Source organism: Pinus tabuliformis, chromosome 5_2, assembly GCF_031772625.1.
Source record: "Pinus tabuliformis cultivar Carrire ecotype Pingquan chromosome 5_2, CPIR1, whole genome shotgun sequence".
Classification (NCBI taxonomy): domain Eukaryota; kingdom Viridiplantae; phylum Streptophyta; class Pinopsida; order Pinales; family Pinaceae; genus Pinus; species Pinus tabuliformis.
The window spans coordinates 710,650,784-710,671,596 of record NC_142306.1 but is presented as its reverse complement, the minus strand read 5'-3'; the positions used below and the strand labels follow the sequence as shown (position 1 = coordinate 710,671,596).

The 20,813-nt window shown below is 35.9% G+C and overlaps 1 long non-coding RNA gene across 5 annotated transcripts; it reads right to left on the bottom strand.

Annotated features, from left to right (window-relative positions):
* Positions 1-16,242: 16,242 nt before the first annotated feature.
* LOC149161135 (uncharacterized) lies at positions 16,243-20,424 on the bottom strand. 5 transcript variants are annotated; one of them, XR_016261844.1, is made up of 3 exons: positions 19,667-20,424; positions 19,327-19,408; positions 16,243-19,244 (listed from the first exon to the last, which is right to left on the bottom strand). It is a non-coding gene; the product is annotated as an uncharacterized LOC149161135 (long non-coding RNA). The 5 variants fall into 5 exon arrangements; XR_016261845.1 differs by having other exon boundaries at positions 16,243-19,235; XR_016261842.1 differs by having other exon boundaries at positions 16,243-19,235; positions 19,803-20,424.
* Positions 20,425-20,813: the final 389 nt, after the last annotated feature.

Here is a 20,813-nt window from a genome sequence, read left to right as displayed (position 1 = left end):
CTATCAAAAATAAATATCCCTTTAAATTCAATCACTCATGATTGGAAGAAGGGTCTTTTAGAACGTTGATAAAGGAAATCTGGCAGAAAAATCAGGCATCAAACTACTCATCAACAATGGTTAATTTATCTAGAAATCTCATGGAGCTAAAGAAGGTAGTTTTGGTTTGGGAGAGAAAAAGGAAAAGAGATCAGCAAAAAGAGCTTGCAGATATTGAATCTGAATATGAACGCTTTTCTCATACTTTCTCCTCATCCTTCTCGATAGAAATAGACTAGAAAAGGATCTCTCTGAAAGGTAGGAAATCTCATATCCTAGAGATGGAGGAAGAGGTTTGGAGACTAAAATGTAGGGCTACATGGATAAAAAAGGGAGATGGCAACACTAAATTTTCCCATAGCTATGAAAACCATAGAATGAACTTAAATACTATATGGGAACTAGAAGTAGAAGATGGGAAAATCGTCTCTACTGCTAAATATTTAAAAAATTGCAGCCTCATATTTCTCCACTCTCTTCAAAGATCCAAGGTCCTAAAACATCAGCTCACGGGTGCAACTAATGAAAAATTACTTGTGCTTCTTCACACAAGAGGAATCAACTCTAATTGGAAGCCCTCTCACTTGTGACTTTGGTGAAACAAGTGTATAACCCTGTGAAGAGTCAAGTTCAATGCATGAGAGGTTCTAACACAATGACGGGGAAGTGAGTGAGCCCCTTAAAATTTTGTAATAGTAGGCAACTTGAAAGGAACATACGAGCATAAGAGAAATCATAAGTTAGCCTACAAAATAGTTCACAAGATAACCATTATTGTAATACACCACAAAACACATTCGATAAGATTCATACTAATGCAAATGAATTAGTTCATAAGCTTTAGCATAAATGGAATAACATATATCGCAAACATAACAAGAATAGTCCTACTATATTCACAACATATGCATGAAGACGTGCCAACTCACAGCTTTTATCAAAGTGAAAGTTCCAGACATACATATACAATTTAAAAACCATTAGCCCCAATAGTGTAATATGAAGCCTACACCTACTCCAAAGAAAGATACTCTCTCTATGCTAGTGGAGAAACCAAGGCTCTCAACAAAAATCCCTAGCTTTCGATCTTAGCCCAAGACTGGCCAAAAGCCATTTCCATGAGTTATGAGGGAATAGTTATAACAAATGAGATGACTAATCATTTCCCCTTTGTGACTCTTGGACTTCCCTCATGACTCTTTGACTTATTTCAACCATGACCTTTGAACTTCTTTACAAAGTGACACTTCACATCCCACAATTGATACTTGGAATTTCACTTACAAATTAATTACAATTAGAATATTACAATATCGCTCATACCCATATAGGACAAAATTGGGTAGAGTCGACTAAACAAGCCTAATAGGACAACATGTCAAGCTTGAGTTTGGGGCAACTCTAGCTCAACCACTTCAACTTGTAGCTTCTCAATCATATAACGGTGTTAAGCTTTATACTATGTGATGACTCCCCCAACCTTTGTGATAGAATCAGGCTAGAAGCAAACTCTTGCCTCCATTGCATCTGGGTACACGGTCTTGGAGCTAGTTTGTGTTTCCTTCTTCAACAAGAACAACATGGTGTTTATCTTGGCAGAGCCACCAATATACTTTGGCATATCATGTTTGTTCACCTCTATATCTCCCTTGGTAGCGATATGCTTGAACTGGGCCAAGTATTCCTCCACTTCCTACCTAACCGTGTTTTTGCCTTTAGCTTCAGTGACTGTGCCAACTAAAGGGATCTTGTGTGAATTCACCATGAAATCCACATGGTTATACAATCGTGCATAAGAGGATTGAATGTTGGTGATGAAAGTGTTGAGCTGCTTATTTCTCTAAATAAGCATTCGAATTTCTGCCTTCTCCAACTCAACTTATTGTGTTGTCTTCTTCACCAAATCAAGATGTGCACCTCTATACTGCATTCCCCACTCATGCACAATAGTGATGGCTTTGTGGACAACCTTGAGAGCTTTAACATTCTCTTTACATTTCTACTGCATTTCATGCACGCAAACAACTACTTTGTGCACGGTAACTAGCTCCTCATAGAGGTTCCTCATAGTGTCTCCCAATGTCGATACTTCACCAAGTATGGTTGCCTTTGGTTCTTCTAAGTACATATGTTTAGGAATTGCTTTTTGAACATCTGTCGGGAGTTGTTCAATTTGTTTATTTGCAACCTCTAAGTTCTTTTCCATCTATTTGTTCTTGGTCAGCAAATACCCTGTGTTTGACTTGGAAGTCCTGTGAACACCAAGTTGGTTGTGGCAATAACTTTTGGATTCTTCCTGGTATCCATCATGATCACCTTTTCTTTGATAAACATAAGATGTGTGAGGTCGTCTGGGAAGTGCTTCTTCCCTTCCTGTACAATATTATTCATTAGCTCATCATAAGTTAAACTGTAAATATCCATCACCGAGCCTTCATCAAGAGGAGAAATTCCCTCTTCCTCACCTAGAGCTTTCCCTTCCGCAAGAGGAGATGGAGGTTGAGTGGTGATCTACTGCATGGAAGGCATGAAATCAACATCTCTTGCTTCTGCTCTACCTCCATGTCTTGGATCACTATCAAATCTTCGATTTACTGGGCAAGTTCTTTGTCCTACAATTACTTACTTTCTTCTTCAAGTAGCCTACTATGTTCCTCTTCTTCAGCTTGCTTTAGTGTTATTTATTCCACCTCTCTCTTCTGCCTTTCCTCTTCTTGTATTTTCCTCTCTTCTTGTTCTTTATGTTCTTGCTCTTCCTTTTGCCTTAATTACTCCTCCTGCTTCTTCTGCTTCCTCTTTCTTTATGTTGTTATAGTCACTTTCAAGATGATTGGGCCTGCTTTTCATTTGCAGCTATGTTCTTTTGTTCGATTGTGCACAACCTTTGCTTCCCCTTTTCATGCATTGGCTTGCGCCTCACTGATGGTTCCACTTCTAGAAATACTTCATGTTGAGGAGTAAGCCATGATGTACCTGCAAGTCTGACTGGGGTACGAGACTTGGAGGCATTATAACAATTCTTAATCTTTTCCTCCTCCGGTTTGGAAAAGGTCTCGCTTGGCCAGTTGAAATGTATCTTTGCACAGTGTTGCTTGTAAATACTCCTAGGATCCTACAGATGGTATTCCATGAGGTCAAACTCGAATTTTCCTAACTCTTTTCCCTCGATCTCTGCATCCTTAAAATTCTTAATCTCATAAAATCCAATTTGCAGAGGAAGAGTTGGCCAAGGTGCTTTCTTCTTCCTCTGTAAAATTGTTGATAAACCTCTGGAAAGATGATAAGCTACTTCATGTGTGACCAATTTGTCGGTGGCATACCTCGACAACAAATGTGAAGACTTCTGACTACCAAACACCCTAAGGTAAGTGCCATCTAATGAGGCAAACCAGTGGACAAGTTCTGTTACTGCATCCATTTCCTCTTGGTACATGCAAGGTGGATCTTCGTCAAAGATCATCTTGTATAGTGGTATGAGGAAGTGATCAGTTAGCTTCTCCATAAATACCTTATAGTTGCACTCTGAAAGAACTTTGCAGTACATGTGGACAACAATTTCCTTCGATGACCAAGTCCAATCCATGCCAGGAAAAGCGTTCTGAGCACATATTGCATCTAGAAAATATGAAACATGTAGAATCTGGCTTGCTTACCGTTGGGAGGGTTCCTAGCAGTGGTTTCATGGATACTTAATTATTAAGCCAATAGGTCTAACCAATTGAATGCTTTCCCATCATTCACCACCTGAGGTAGTAAGAATGCCCAACCTTCGGGAAAGGTCTTAGTACTCTTTTGACCATAGATTCGACAACATAGAACTATCAAGTATTGGAATGTTTTTATGAGATATTTTCTCTTGTAAGTGTTTTTGGGTGCATGTTGGAATTTGGATGGCTCTTTCACCAACCTTTGATGACATCATCATTGCTCAAGTCACTGGTGACTGCATAGAAGTGATAATCCATGTAAGCTTCTCGCAAACGATATATAAGATGAAAATCATATGCCATGAAAGAGGCAAGCCTTTATCTGTTGACATTGTTGACGGTCATGCTCTTTGAATCAATATGTGACAGGATCCACTTCGTAACATCTGCACTAGGGAAAATCGAATACATGCATGCAATCTTATGCAATCCTGACTTCTGGACATTAATATAAGCTTGTATGTCTTTAAAAAGTAATTAGTTGTCGTGAATGCACTATGTGCCATGTTATATTTGAATGTATCTTAATGAACAGCTAAGTATTTGAGAAAACTAGCATGGTGACAAGGATGTAACAACCCTGGTAAAAATCCATGTAATAAAGTTAATAAAGGAAAAATAATAACCAAGGTAATGGAACATGTATTCCAAGTTGAATGTTGGGAAAAAACATAATGATGGGGATCACTTGTGATAAATTAATAGCTATGGAAATTGGCAAAGAAATGACAAAGGATTTGGAAAAGCATGAGGCATTTATTGGCATTTTATAAAAAATAATGGAAAATAGGAGAGAAGGGAGGTAAAACATCATAGGTTGCATGTGATGAGGAAAATGAAGGAAAATAATGGAAAATGAAGAAAATAGAGGCCTGATTAATAAAAAAGCTTATGAGGATCAATTCACATCTTTTGGTATGTTTAACATTTTGTCAGTTCAGTTTTCGAGCTCTCATTTTATTCTCTCTCTTTCTCTCTTATACTCTTGGACACTTAGAGTTTTCTTGGAGCACTCTTGGAGGAATGTGGCATACTTGAGATTTGGAGCAAGAAGGCAAATGAAGAGGAAAGCGCAATAGGACATTGGGATTAGCAACTACAATGGGTTTTTCTTGCAGGTACCAAGTTACATGTATGATTTCTATGCTAGTTTTGGCATGCATGGCACATGCATGTGGTTTATTGGTTATGATTTGTCATTGGCATGGAGGATTTCTTAGATTGAAAATGGTTTTTTCTAGCCTTTCCATTTCCTGTATAGTCATGGTGTTGTGGATTCCTTTCATTTTTTTTGTTAGTTCTCATGTTCCTTTGGTTGTGAGTTGAGTTACTAGTTCTTGGAAGCTTTGGTTGGAAAAATGCTTTGGAAGCCCTTGGTGGGCTGAATTACTTGTCCTGGAAGCCTTGGTTGGACAAACGTAGTGGAATCTCAACAACAACTTTGGATTGAGTTACTAGTCCTGGAAGCCCTGGTTGGAACAAACACTCTGGAGCCCTGGACAACTTGTGTAGAGACCAATATGGTGATGGTTAGTGATGTCCGACCGTGAAGTGGCATTACTGGTTGAGGGTTGAGGTGGTTTGGGCCCTGGAAGCCCTGATTCAACTTTGATTGAATTGTTCCACGAGATCCCATATTCATGCTTGGAATATAGCATGGGGGTGATAGGTTGAAAGAAAGAATTGGTTCAACCCAGTCTATGGTCGGGTGGTTCGTGGAAGTCCCATACCTGGTTGGCTAATGCATTCATTAATAAAAGTTCTTTTAGTACGAGTTTTTTCTCCTTGGTATTTCATGTGTGAATATATTGGTTCATATGTGGTTTATATGGTTGTTATATCCTTATTGTATATGTTGGTTATGATTATGTTTTATGACAAACTTGATATATGGCTCTTATCATGTTTTGGTTAGAAAATGAATGAACAATGAATATATGACCTAATAGATGGTAACGCGTCTATTGTGATAAGGCTTCAAACCTTCTTGATGATTCTCAAAGAAGTATGAGACCGCTATGCTCAGATCTATTGTTATGACCTTCAAATTACATATTTGTGACATTTTTTGCGAAGTGCATGTCTTGGCTAGTAGGGGTTAGATCAAATAGTTGTACCAATGTTTGCATTAGTAGCCTTATTCCCCTGTTGCTTATCATTTCTCAAAGTTTCATGAAGTTCTAGGTAGTGGCATGAGACCTAACGCTGAAAAGTGGCACAAAATTCGAAGTTGTTGGCTTAGAACTGCCTGAAAAAGTCCACAGTCTCTACCATGCCTTGTTATGGGAGCAACTAAAGGGCTTCAATCGCATGCATGGCTTGTCATGGGAACAACTGAGGGTTCATATCAACAAAAAGACAATTTGCCTTAGGGGTTAAGCACCTGTAAGGATTGGTGGCCTCCTAAAGGGTCTATAGCTCATGAGAAGGTCAGTTTTTTTTTTTTTTTTCTTAACTGTACATGGGGAGTTGAATCACATCATAGTGGCCTCTCGTCACATGTTTACCCCAATGGACCGACTAGCTTGGGTAAATGTGGGAAGAGAGTGTTACAAAGGGTGCTCTCAACTACTTCACTGGTGCTAATCTCTACGGTGTCTCTGGAGGCAAATCTCTTTGGTTCCATGATGACAACAATTAATAGAGAGGGATAACCTCAAAAGTTGTAGTATCTGTTTCACAAGATGCACTCATGTCAAACACAATTCGCTCAAGAAAAACAATCTATTATGTAAAATCAAGACACCTTCCCTCCCCGGAATGTCTTCCAATTAGCTCCAACAAGCTACAAGGCAATCTGATCCAAACATGATCAAGCCTTGACCCAATACATCCCTCCAAAACATTGTTGTCCTTCACTTGTTAGTTGTTGCTCCTACAATACTAGTTAGGGCACAATATGCAACCCTCAACCTCCACGTTGTCAGCGACCTACACCCTTCTAGGACTTCAATCCACCTAGAAAATACTCTCCAAGTACCATGTTGTCCCTTCTCTGCCTTGTCCACCTCAAGGCTGCCTTGGAATAGCCTCAAGTTGCTAGTTATGGCCTTCGGCCTAGCTCAACAACTCGTTGTAACTTTGGTCTTCTCAACAGGCCCAAACAACACCGTTATCCTTCTATTCTGCTTGGCCTAGACAACCCTTCATGCTGGCCCTAATCCACACTTAAGACAACCCTAATCACACTTTAAAACATCCCTTCTCCTCCATGTTGTCACCTACAACAAACAAAGAATCCATGTTGCTCTTTCATGCCTCTTTCACGATGTCTTTAGGTCTCATCACTATTATTTAGCTACACTTTTGTCCGATAAACCCAACCCAAGAACAACACCCAAACAACCCTAGATTCCCATGTTGTCACCTACAACAATCATGAAATCCTCACGTTGTTCCTAGGGCTTCTCCACGCTGTTTTTTAGGCTCATTCATCCACTGAAATTTCAGAGTTCACTTAGAGATGTATTGCTCACAAATGGAAGCCTAAATGAATTCAATATGCTTCATATTTATACACATATGAAGGCTCAACATCACATTTGAAGTGACACTTATCAAGCCGACCTACTTGACAATTAATTAATTATGCCAACTTCAAAAATTCGTATCTCTCTAATGACAACTCGGATTCAGACGATTTTCAATTCATTGTAATTGTCTTTCCAAGTACTATTATCCTCATCCATCACATGTCGTGAAACCATCATGGTTTTGCGCCAAAAACATGATTGGTGCAAAAACCCCTTTCTTGGGTTCCAAACCCACAAGTTGCCCTTATGGTGCTTTGTCCTCCAACCCCTGAACCCATAGGGCTTGGAGTTCCTTACAAGCTACAAAATTCAACACCTTTGATGTTCACTTTCCATAATTGTGTAAATGTTTATGCTTTTAGTTTAATACTCATTGATCTATTAAGTAGTTTATGTTTGATGTATGCCATATATGCTCTTGTAGCTTGTATTTCTCTTTGATCTTCCTTGCAGGTACTCGGACGTGAAGAACAAGTAAGGAGCAAGCCTGGAAGCGAAGAAATCAAAGTCATCCCCAAAGGATTGAGCGATTAGCATCAGAGCGAGTTAGGTCACACTCTCTCTGCATTTGTTAAACATAAGCTAGGAAAGTGTATGTTAGTTTGTTTTGTTTGTTGCTAGACCCATTCATTGGGCTAGAGAGATAGCCTCTGGGTGTAGAGGGTATTTTCCTTCACAACACCTTGAGAGTGTCAAGTATATTCGACCATGTGACATCATATTGGCAAGATGCATACTCGACCATGTGCCATCACATTGGCGAGGTGCTTTAGTAACACGATCTCACGTACTTGCCCACTATAGTACACTTGGCCTGAATAGAGTTCATAACAAGGCTAAAATTTCACTCATAAATTTATAGCACAATTTATGTTTATAACACAAAAGGTTATAGCAATTCACCTCTAAGATACTTTTCGCAGTCTTCAAGAAGGCTTACAGCAAGCCACCTCTAAGAAACTTAATAGAAAATTTTCAATCATATCTATTACAAAAATAGGTAAAGGAACTTTTCCTTTTATGGTTTTACATTAGGTCAAACAAAACTTCTTCCACATATGGCAGCTTGTATTAGTGTTGATTGTATCGTCAAGATATCAGCAATATTTGGAAATATTGCAATATTTTCGACAAAACAAAATATTGCCAATAAAATATCGCAATATTTTCCTGCTTGAAAATATCTCAATATTTATGAAATATCGCTAATATCTTAGCAAAATATCACATGACAACTAATTTAATTGCCTAGCAAGCTAGGTTGCGGCTAGAAAATCAATTTTTTGGGTTTTCTTTGTTCATTTTGCTTTCTTAGCCTTGGAGAAGGAAGGGGGAGAGCTTTGTCGTGGTTTTCAAGAAGGGATTGAGGATCAAACAACCATTATCATTGCCAACTAAGATTTTTTTGTGGATCAAAGATTCATGAGCAATAATACACACTTCATTTCTTCCATTAACATATATCTTTTTAAAAACCCCTATGTTAATAATTTTTTTCATAGATTTAGGGTTATGCCTGCTTGCCTCTTTGCCTACCAACATTTTTTTTTTTGCTATGATTTTCATGCCCATGAGCCAATGGAAAAGTTTTCTCTATATTTGGACAACAAACTTCATTTCTTTTTTTAACTTTCTTATGCACTCCTCTTACTGCTATATTTCATTGCAAATAATGTAGTAAAAAAATTATTTTTTAAATGAAGTGGTGGTTATTTTTTGTGAATGGGGTTTAATGCCATTTTTTTGTTTCTTGGTGTCCTAGGTTTGAATTAATTCACTAAAAATATGTCAAAAGCATTGGACCAATTTTGGGAGTATGGAGAACTTGATGGCGGAACAAATCGAGCATATCTAACATGCAAATTGTGTGGGGACAAGATGACAAGAAGGATTACGCGATTGAAATACCATCTGGCTAGGCTCCTTGGGCATGATGTTGAGCTATGTAATGAATCTAGTGTGAAGCTTATACAAAAAGTTCTTGAAGCAATTGATGAAAAAGACAGAACAAAAAAAAAAAAAAAAACAAAAAAAAGACACAGAAAGAAACAAGGTTGAATGTGTAAGTAGATATTTCGAGATATCTTCTTTTGATTTTGAGATTGAGGGTAGTGAAAGGGGCTCCACAACATCTCCTGCTTGTGCTAATGTTTCTAGGAGTGGGAGGTCATCATTTTTTGTTCCACGAACAAGACATTTAGCACAACCTTACATAAAATCAGTTGTTAAAAAAAAGAAAAACAAGACGCATATAGAGTTATGGGGAGGTGTCTTTTCTGGAGTGACTTACCTCTCAACATCACCAAAACCAATCCATTTTGGCAGCCGATGTGTGATGTTATTATTGTTGTGGGCCCAGGGTACAAAAGTGCTACATATGAGGAATTGCAAGGGCCAATCATTCAAGTAGAAAAGCAAAGCATCAACTCTAGATTGACGAAGTTGACACAGACATGAGAGTTGTCTGGATGCACAGTGATGTTTGATGGTTGGATAGATAAGGAGGGTAGGGCCCTTCTAAATTTCTTGGTACATTGTCCTAAAGGTACCATGTTTATTAAAGCAATGGATGAAGCAACACATATAAGAGATGCAACATTGATATGTGAGTTGTTATATGGGTTCATCTGGGAGATTGGTGTGCAGAAAGTGGTGCAAGTCATAATAAATAATGCAACTAATTATGTGTATGTCGACTTGATATTTATGAAGAGGCACTGCACTTTGTTTTAGACTCCTTGTGCAACACATTATATTGATTTGTTGCTTGAGGATATGGGGAAAATCTCCTCCATCAAGGAGGTGATTGATATGGCTAAGAGTGTCCCCAAATTTATATATAACGATGAAAAGATACTAGAAACAAAGAGTTGTGGCGTCCAACAATCACATGTTTTTCCACCAACTTTATTACTCTCCAATCTTTACTTCGATGTTAAATTGAGTTGAAACAAATGTTTCTTTTTTATGAGTGGTGTAATTGTAGATACAACAAGAGACAAGATGGGAGAGCCATTGCAAAAATGTACACTGACACATTTTATCAGGGAATAAAAAAAGTGTGCTCAGTTAGTGAATCTATAGTAAAAGTTCTGAGATTGGTAGATGGGGACAATCATGCAATGGCTTATTTGTATGAGGCCATGGATAGGATCAAGAGGTCATTCGTGCTTATTATGTAAATAAGAGTTATGTTGGGGTTTGATATACAAATGATGTTATGGGATGTGATTGATAGTCAGTGGGCAAAGATGTTTCATCGACCCATTCATGCAACAACACTCTTCCTCAACCCCGCATTTTCATACAAATGCAGCTTTGTTTTTGATGGTGAGGTGACGGAAGGGCTTCATTCATGTATTCATAGGAAGGTACCTCATCCTAAACTTCATAGTAAAATCAATTTCAAAATATAGTTTTATCATGATTATGTTGGCCTATTTAGCTTTGATGATGCTATTAAAGAAAAAACCCTCTTCATGCCATGTAAGTGACAAGTCATGACTTGTTAGAATTTTTAATTTAGAATTTACATATTTGTAATTCTAGATTTTTAAAGTTCAATCGAATAACTTTTATTTGAAATTGTAAATGTGTTTTAAGTTTTAAACTTTTTTATTTCTTTATTTTGTTGTAGATATATGGTAGTGAAGCTATGGTGCAAAGACACTAAATTCGCAGAAATTGGCCATAAGAATCCTAAGTCAAACATGTAGCTCTTCAGGTTGTCAGCGCAATTGGAGTGTATTTGAGAAAAATACACACGAGCGAATAAGTATAATTTTGAGCTTCAACCTTCAATTGAACAATTGCATTTATTGTAATTTTAATTTATAACCCTCAAGTGTCAAGAGTCAAAACTCATTAGTTTTTTTTGACATTCTTACAGGTTGGAGTTCTCACGCCTCAATGATTTAGTGTATGTGCATTACAATCTTCGACTTCGAGTGAAGCAAATAGAAACACCAATAGATCCAGATGTCATTTCCTTGGACAATATTGATGTATTGTCTAAGTGGAGGGTGGAGTCTAAGGTGGCCATATTGGAGGAGTCACTTGCATAATTAGAGCCAGAGAACCATTAGAACATGGGCGGTAAAAGGAGGACGACTCGGGGGAGCAGCAACACGAAGAGGCAGAAGAAGAGGAGGAGACTCTGGGAGTATCAGCATCAACACCATCTGCTATAGATATAGGAGAGCACAATTCCATACCCAACAATTATTATTTGACATTAGTTGTAAGGTCAGGGCCTTCTATTGTTAAGGGCAGACTTGGAAAACAACGCATCATGTTTTCTTGAAACAGGAAAAAAGGACAATGGATGAATATTGCAACCAAAAAGTCTCACTAAAGACAACTGCATTGGAATATAACAATGCAAAACATCAAACCTACAATAAAAATGTTTATTGAAATATTTAGCATAAGCTAAATAATTACTAAATCTTAATAGCAATTACATCAATTTGATGTTTATTTTATAATAAACCTTACTTTTATATATATATATATATATATATAAACTATTTACAAATAGATATTAATATTAATAATCTTAATATTAATATTAATATTTTATAGTAAACCTTACTTTATATATATATCAATTATTTACAAATAGATATTAATATTAATATTAATAATCTTAATCTTAATCTTAATATTAATATTTTATAATAAACCTTACTTTATATATATAAACTATTTACAAATAAATATTAATATTAATAATTTTCTCCAAGCCACTATTCCTCTTGGTAGAGATGGAGTTGACATGATCTATTAATCACTCTCTTAAAATAAAATATATTCCATATGAATATCATGGGTTTTATAAACCTAAAGCTCAAAAACCACTAGTAATTTGACCAAGTCAAGTTTATCTTAATTGCCCAACAAAAATTAATAAAATTAATATCGTTAGATAATCTTCGACAAAATCACATAACCAATCTTTTGTCGAAGCGTTTCGAACCAACCAGTGTGGTGTGGTTCATCGTCAGGACAAGTTGAAGAACCAATCCAGCTTAGCGTGATTAAATAGAGCGTGCAGAGACTCCAACAGCTATAATGCTAACGGCTAATTCTGACCTAATGATCTTGGTCAAACTACTAAAATAGTCAATTAATATTTCTCGAAAAAGCTAAAATTAGGTAAATAAAGGAATCCATTTGGTAAATTTAAAATAATTAGGTATATTATTATTATTATCCCAAATATTAAGAGAATAAATATTTTAATTATGATGGTCATTATATCCCATAATATATATTAATTAATCTATTATTATTCCAACGTAAAGGTAATCAATCCCTATTATTTTTAGAATTTAGTTATACTAGATAATTGTGTGATAATTATTTAATGGTCTTTGGTAAGTTAGATCTATATCATATTTATTATTTAAATAGATTGGTCCATTAAATTAATAAGTTATATAAATTAATATAAGTTTATTAAATAATCTAAATCTTCTTAATAATTAATCTTCTAAACAAATTGTTAAACAATTATTATTCCTAGAATTTAGTTATATCAGGTAAATATTATAACTGATATTATGGTAAATCATAATTAACCTTTAAACCTAAAGGTCAATAAACCATATTATTTATTCCATAGGTAAATATATTATTACTCATAATCTAGGGTTAATATGTTTATTACTATAACTAATATAATTGGTATATCATAATTTATCCTTTAAACCTAAAGGTTAAATCAAAAAAAAAAATTATTCCAAATTTATTAAGGTTAACTATGTCATTATTATTTATTATTATTATTTATAAGGTTTAAAACGTGTTTTTTAGAAATTAGTTAAAGGGAAACTCAATTCTAAGGTTAATATAGAAATAATTAAATTGTATAAATACTGAAATTATGTCCAATAGTATCATAAACAGGTAAGGTTAATACAATAATAGCCCGAAACTAATTCCTAACTAAAACACTCCAAAATAATAGGACAAAACTGCCAAAAGAAAAATTAAGGAGGGGGAAGCCAGAAACCCTAAGACCTAACAAAAAGGGAATGAGGAGGCTAGGAAGACAAGGCTGGGACCCAGCAACTGCTAATCTTCCAGCCATCATCCCTATTAAGGTTGTTCGGCCTTTTCTCAATCTCCAGGGCCTCTCTAAATTTGCGATGGTGAAACTGCGCAATTTTGGCAATGACTTGAGCCTCCTCTATACACACATGATGCATAGTCTTTCCTGCATGTTCAGCCAGGGCCGAGGACTTGGTCCTCCCATGTCTTAAGTCAGCCAAATGCTCGCTAATCCGCTGATTAATAGAGTAAAATTATTTTTATTTCAACACCACTATTTTTAATGTATTTTGAATTAATAAAAATATTTAATAACATTATAACAATTCAAAAAAAGTAATTAATAAAAAATTATTAAAATAACAAATTGCAAGAAAATAAAAAATAATGAAAATCTAAATCACAATTTTACCAACTAAATTTTAAAATCACAATTTAAACTAAACCAAATTTTAAAATCACAATTTATCCTAAACCGAACATCATTCTTCTTCGGTTGGTATAAACCTATCCAGTGATATGTAAAAGCCAATGTCATGTCATTCATTTTCAGCTGCGATACAAACTCTCCACGTATATCAAAATAAATTGATACACAACCAAATTTTTAATATATTTATTTATTTATTTGATATTGAATTTTAAACAAAATTTTTATTAAAGCTAGAAGGCCAAACCCTTAGAGTTTATGTTACTAATTTTTTTTAATTTAAAATATTTAAGAAATTTAACACACAATCCAAGAACAAGTATATGACAGAAAACTAAACAAATTCCAGCTTTTAGTGTGTTTCATGTTTAGATATAGATATTTGAATTTGAACAAAAAATCTTATTTTTTGGCATTGTGTTGTTACAGTTTCAAACTTTGAAAACTAATTACCTACTAAATATTTATTGAGAATGCATTTTGTTGCTCCAATGCCCAAACCTTAGAAATATCATTGGTAACCTTAGGAAGTTGATTACCAACCAAATATTCATTGGTAAAATTTCAAGACATTCAAAATTTCTGAGATACAAACCAAGAACCATTCTATGAAACTAATAACAACTTTATCTAAATAGTTGAGTTATACAATGAAGTCCACCAATAAAGATAAATAACAAGAAGGGTCAGCCTAATGAGAGATTGACATACTTCTTAAGACTGATAAATAACAAGAAGGGTCAGCGTAATGAGAGATTGACATACTTCTTAAGACTGATACTGAAAATTAAAAAAAGGCAGCCGTGTCATACCCTTCCTTGCAAGTGCTTTTCTGAGAATAAAGGTGGATATAATTCAGTGCTATTCTGAAAATAATGTGGATTTAATTCAGTATAATCATAATCATAACTGTAAAAAATAAATTAAAAAACCATGCAATTCAAGTGAATGAAACTTAACTTCATTCGAGATTGACATACTTCTTAAGACTGATACTGAAAATTAAAAAAAGGCAGCCGTGTCATACGCTTCCTTGCAAGTGCTTTTCTGAGAATAAAGGTGGATATAATTCAGTGCTATTCTGAAAATAATGTGGATTTAATTCAGTATAATCATAATCATAACTGTTAAAAATAAATAAATAAACCCATGCAATTCAAGTGAATGAAACTTCATTCGAGATTGACATACTTCTTAAGACTGATACTGAAAATTAAAAAAAGGCAGCCGTGTCATACGCTTCCTTGCAAGTGCTTTTCTGAGAATAAAGGTGGATATAATTCAGTGCTATTCTGAAAATAATGTGGATTTAATTCAGTATAATCATAACTTTAAAAAATAAATAAAAAAATCCATGCAATTCAAGTGAATGAAACTTCATTCGAGATTGACAACACAGGTACACATGAATATGAAATTACAAAGTTACTAGGCTTGCAATCTTGGAAAATGCAATCCTCAGTGGATTTCAATTAGAATCTATGCTGATGTAACTAAAATGGAAAAGAAATTTGCATATAATCATGTTTATGCAAAGCAGATAAACAACCAATGGTATTTTTGGGCAGTCACAGTCAGTGTTTATAGAAGGAAATGTTACTGTTAGTTCCAGAGGGTCTTGGCGGTTTCTAATATGATTTATGTGTTTAGTTTTTTTTTTAGCAATTTCTGTATTGGTTTCTATTAAGATCTATGTTTTAAGTTTTTTTTTTAAGCAATTTCTGTCCTGTTTTTCTATATGTTCCAATTTTATTTGTTAATGGAATAGCAATGATACTGTTTTTTTGTGCGGAGGAAAAAGGTAAACAACTGATATATGGGTATGGGGTTGTATTATATAGTGCACAAAAAGGGCAAGTGGCATAAGAAATATTAAAAAATAAAAAGGGAGCTGTCCCATCATCCCCTCACGAATTGAGAAGAAGCCAGAGAGGAGAATGTTCCCGTGTTAAATATGGTTGAACCCACCAAAAAACCAAAGGGTTGGGTACAATTTCAGTGTACTTTGGCAGCACTACAAGAGATAGCATAAGAGCCCATAACTCTTGGAAAAATGCATAATGGAAAAGAAGCTTGCAACTATTGTGCAACAAAAGACAAAGCCAGCGAATTAAAGGAAACAGAGGCAACTGTAGTTTGACCTAATGTTAGGCCTGGAAAAAAATATTTAAAAATAAAAGTAAAATTTGTGAATTGTGTTGAAAAATTGAAAGTCCGATCTAGTGAAAAGGAGATTGCCATTCTTGTATTTATTGTAAGAAAGAAAGACCTGGAGGCTGGATGCATATAATTTGATTTCCTTGTTAATTAAAACAGACCAGACCGTCTATATTGTTTATTTAGCACCTGTATGTGCCCATGCATTTTTTGTCCGTGCTGTTATGAACTGGGAAAGTTTTTGCTTCAATGTTTGCTGTTATGAACTGGGAAAGTTGTAATAGAGCACGAGGATGCTTCATCCTACACCGGAATGAACTCACCACCTAACTTTACTTTGGGGGCACATTTGGCCATATATCAATCCTCTTGTCCATACACAATAGCTATCATGGAATACAAATTCCTTAAACATTCAGCTTAGACGAGGCTCAGACAGCCATGAGGCCTTGTTAGCAGTGCAACAGGGAATTTTGATGTCTATAGAAAATTAGATATGACAAACCATTGACCTTATTTACCAGGATCCGAAAGATCATCAAGTTTAAATAAACACGGAAATAAAATCACTACCCACAAAATACAGAAATAAAACCACTGCTCACAACAGATCTTGCCATGACATATCATCAAAATTTGGAATGCGCAACAAAATTTGGCATAAGGCATGTAGCTTTTATGAGGTTAATTCTCTAGACTTCTCTCTAGCTTTCAGTGATTTGTCATCCTACAGCAGTGATATTTCTAAAGAATTACAGAGGCTGGCAACAATTTCATCCCCACCTCCAATTTTCCCTCCAAAGGAGACTGCATCTCAGGCCAATTGGATAGGTAGATTTGTGAAGTCAGACATTTAGAAGAACATGGGCAAAGTAGGAGTGCGCGACATGTATCACCATTATTAAAAACAGTTGCAACATCAGGTACTCTTGAAACTGAAAATTTGGAGATTATTTTTAAAAGTTTGGTAGAAGATTTGGAATCAACATCAACGAAGTTGCAGAGGAAGGCAGCAGCACAATTGAGGTTATATGCAAAAAAATAACATGGAGAATAGGATTATGATAGCTAATGTAGGGGCTTGTAAAGCCTTTACTATCATTGTGACATTCTGTTGATCCTCTAACACAGGAAAATGCAGTCACTGCTCTGTTGAAATTGTCTCTTTATGAAAACAAGTTCGAAATAACATACGCTATCAAGCCCCTTACAACGAAAGAGAAAGCAGCTTGTACCCTTTTAAGTCTGTTACTCATAGAGGATAATAAGGTTACAATAGGAGCTTCCGGTGCGATTCCTTCGTTGCTAACTCTTCTTATTAATGGTTCCTTAAGAGGGAAAAAAGATGCAGCTACAACCCTTTAACCTTATAAGAAGCAGGTCCAAGGCATGCAGTTTTTCCCTTGGAGTATGTGATCTCCATTTCAATGCATCTACATGTTTTCTTCTGGTCTCTGTTGGGACTTCCAAAAAAAAAACTGACCGTAATATGAAAATAAGCAGTTCAATATATACCAACTTCAACAGAAAGGGAAAAGAGAAGCCATGCCTGAAAACTTGAATGAATGTAGGTTCCAGAGATTATAGGTGTCTTCACTGAACTGGATCTTGGTGCTCCTGTAGCTGTTCGGCTGCAAAAGAAAAGATCTTGGTGTTCCTTTAGCAAAAGACTCTGGAACCTAATCCTTGAAGTCTCCTTGGATATTTTGTGCTTTAGTCTATCTACAAATTTATTAGACTTGTTTAACCAACTTGTTGCCCTGATAATATCATGATGTCTGTGGGCGCTGATCCCCATTCCAAGCACTATTCATATAATAAGTCACAGTTTGATTGCAACAATTCTCTGTCCAACGGTTGTCCGAATATTTTGAGAAAGAACAATAGTGGTGTTTTGAGAAAGAACAATAGTGGTAGCCAGAGTGATTCATATAGCCTTGGGAGGCCTGTTCCTAGATCTATGATAAGTTGAGAATCTTCCGTTCCCGATTTGATGAGGGAGTAGGTAAAGCCAAAGCAGTGGAAAGCAGAGCTTTTAGTGGCCCTTGACCTTCAATTCAAGCTCGGATTATAGAAGTGTTGACTATAATTTGGATTATAAAAGTGTTGACTATAATTTGGATTATAAAAGTGTTGATTTTCTAATATGAAACCATAGATGAAATGTGAGAGGATACATTCTTGATGAAGGGGCTTTTCTCTCTCCTGAAGACACTGGAAATAGACTAAAAAGTGAGAAACGAGTTCATGAATTAACCTAAAAAATCTCATTCCCAGGTTAGTTAATCTGTGAGTACAATTGCAGTTACTGTTTCTCATAGTTGTGTGATGTTTTCTTCTTGAAGTTTTGTCTCTCCTGCAACCATTTCACTCTAGTTTTCTACGCCAAGAGCATTTCCTTTAATAGACCCTGCTACTATCGACAGATTTATTAGACTTGGTTAACCAACTATCCCCATTCCAAGCACTATTCATATAATAAGTCACATTTTGATTGCAACAATTCTCTGTCCAACAGTTGTCCGAATGTTTTGAGAAAGAACAATAGTGGTAGCCAGAGTGATTCAAATAGCCTTGGGAGGCCTGTTCCTAGATCTATGAGAACCTTCCGTTCCCGATTTGATGAGGGAGTAGGTAAAGCCAAAGCCAAAGCAGTGGAAAGCAGATCTTTTAGAAGAACATGGGCAAAGTAAGAGCGCGTGGAATGTATCGCCATTATTAAAAACAGTTGCAACATCAGGTACTCTTGAAACTGAAAATTTGGAGATTATTTATATAAGTTTGGTAGAAGATTTGGAATCAACATCAACGGAGTTGCAAAGGAACGCAGTAGCACAGTTGAGGTTATATGTAAAAAATAACATGGAGAATAGGATTATGATAGCTAATGTAGGGGCTGTAAATCCTTTAGTATCATTGTTACATTCTGTGGATCCTCTAACATAGGAAAATGTCGCCACTGCTCTGTTGAATTTGTCTCTTTATGAAAACAAGAAGTTTGAAATAACAGAAGCTGGAGCTATCAAGCCCCTTGTACATGTACTAAAGTCAGGAACATCCATAGCGAAAGAGAATGCAACTTGTACTCTTTTGAATCTGTCACTCATAGAGGATAATAAAGTTACAATAGGAGCTTCCGGTGCGATTCCTCCCTCGGTAGCTCTGCTTATTAATGGTTCCTTAAGAGGGAAAAAAGATGCAGCTACAACCCTTTAACCTTATAAGCTTATGGAGAATAAAGGTCCAAGGCATGCAGTTCTTCCCTTGGAGTCCGTAATCTCCATTTCAATGCAACTACATGCTTTCTTCTCGTCTCTGTTGGGACTTCAAAAAAAGCTGACCGTAATATGAAAATAAGTAGTTCAAAATATACCAACTTCAACAGAAAGGAAAAGAGAAGCCATACCTGAAAACTTGAATGAATGCAAGTTCCAGAGATTATAGGTGTCTTCGCTGAACTGGATCTTGGTGCTCCTGTAGCTGCTCGGCTGCACAAGAAAAGATATTAGTGCTGCTGTAGCTGGTTGGCTTCACAAGAAAATAGTTGTTCTGCTTCACGATCTCTCTTAATACATGCCCTGGTGCGGCTTTCATACTCTGTGCAACTACACAAGGTAAAACCCTATCTATCGTTCAACAAATAGGGAAAAAATGGAATCGGGAAAAAAACAAAATTTTATATTCATAATATTGGAGGCAGAATTCACATTCTGAGCAGGAAAATGCCAACTAAGCTAATGGAATACCATGGTGGAGGTCTTTCAATGAGACATTTCGTGAACACGAAACCTCCTCTCGTAGAGACAAGCTAGACAACGACAAGCAAGAAACTTGCTAGATAGGAATGCAAATGAGAGGAGGGTTTCTGCCATGGTCATCAACCTTCATTCTGCAACGCAAGCCCGTTGCAAGCCATGGCCATCTACTTTCATTTGGTAATGCAATCCCGTTTCAAGCCATGCTGTTCTACCTTCACTCTGTAACGCAAGCTTTCAGGTTCGCTGGTCGAAGAAAAAGAACTCTTCAACGCAAGCCAACGCAAGCTTTCAGGTTCGCTGGTCGAAGAAAAAGAACTCTGCAACGCAAGCCATGGCCGTTTACAGATGAAGTTTATACTGTTATTGTTTCAGTTATAACTACAATTTTTATTGACCGGTGGCAAATATTTTAATCGTCTAACATCAGATCAGACGGTTCACAGTAAGACAAGAAGAAAATCAATTTAAAATAAAAAACCAAAAACCACAGTGAGATAGATTTCAGAGGAAAACGCGTTACGGCTTAATAAAAAAACCACAGTTAGATAGATTTCAGAGGAAAACGCGTTCCAGCTTAATAAAAAACCACAGTTAGATAGATTTCAGAAGAAAACGCGTTACGGCTTAATAAAAAAGCACAGTTAGATAGATTTCAGAGGAAAACGCGTTAAGGCGTAATAAAAAACCACAGTTAGATAGATTTCAAAAGAAAACCCCTTACGGCGTAATAAAAAACCCACAGTTAGAAACAACCCACAGTTAGAAACAGATCATTGCCATTTATATATCAGCGGTAAATATGTATATATCCAGCGGTACATATGTCCAGAATCAAAAGAACATTCCTCAAATCAATTTCGACCATTTTATCAAATAACGGTTTATTAAAATACACGGATACATTGCTACAGAGCTATCGTGACCATATTTTTGGAACCAAAACAAAAACCAATTAAAATGGCTAATAATGGAAAACCACGGCTGTTACATATCATTGCAACTTATAAAATGACAAAAAACTAGGCTGTAGTTCCAAAAAAATTAGTCATCTGACTGCCAGTCACATTTATGGCTTTAAAGTCATAAAACATACTGCCCCACCCCAGGAAAACACTTGAGCTTTTTGAAATGTATA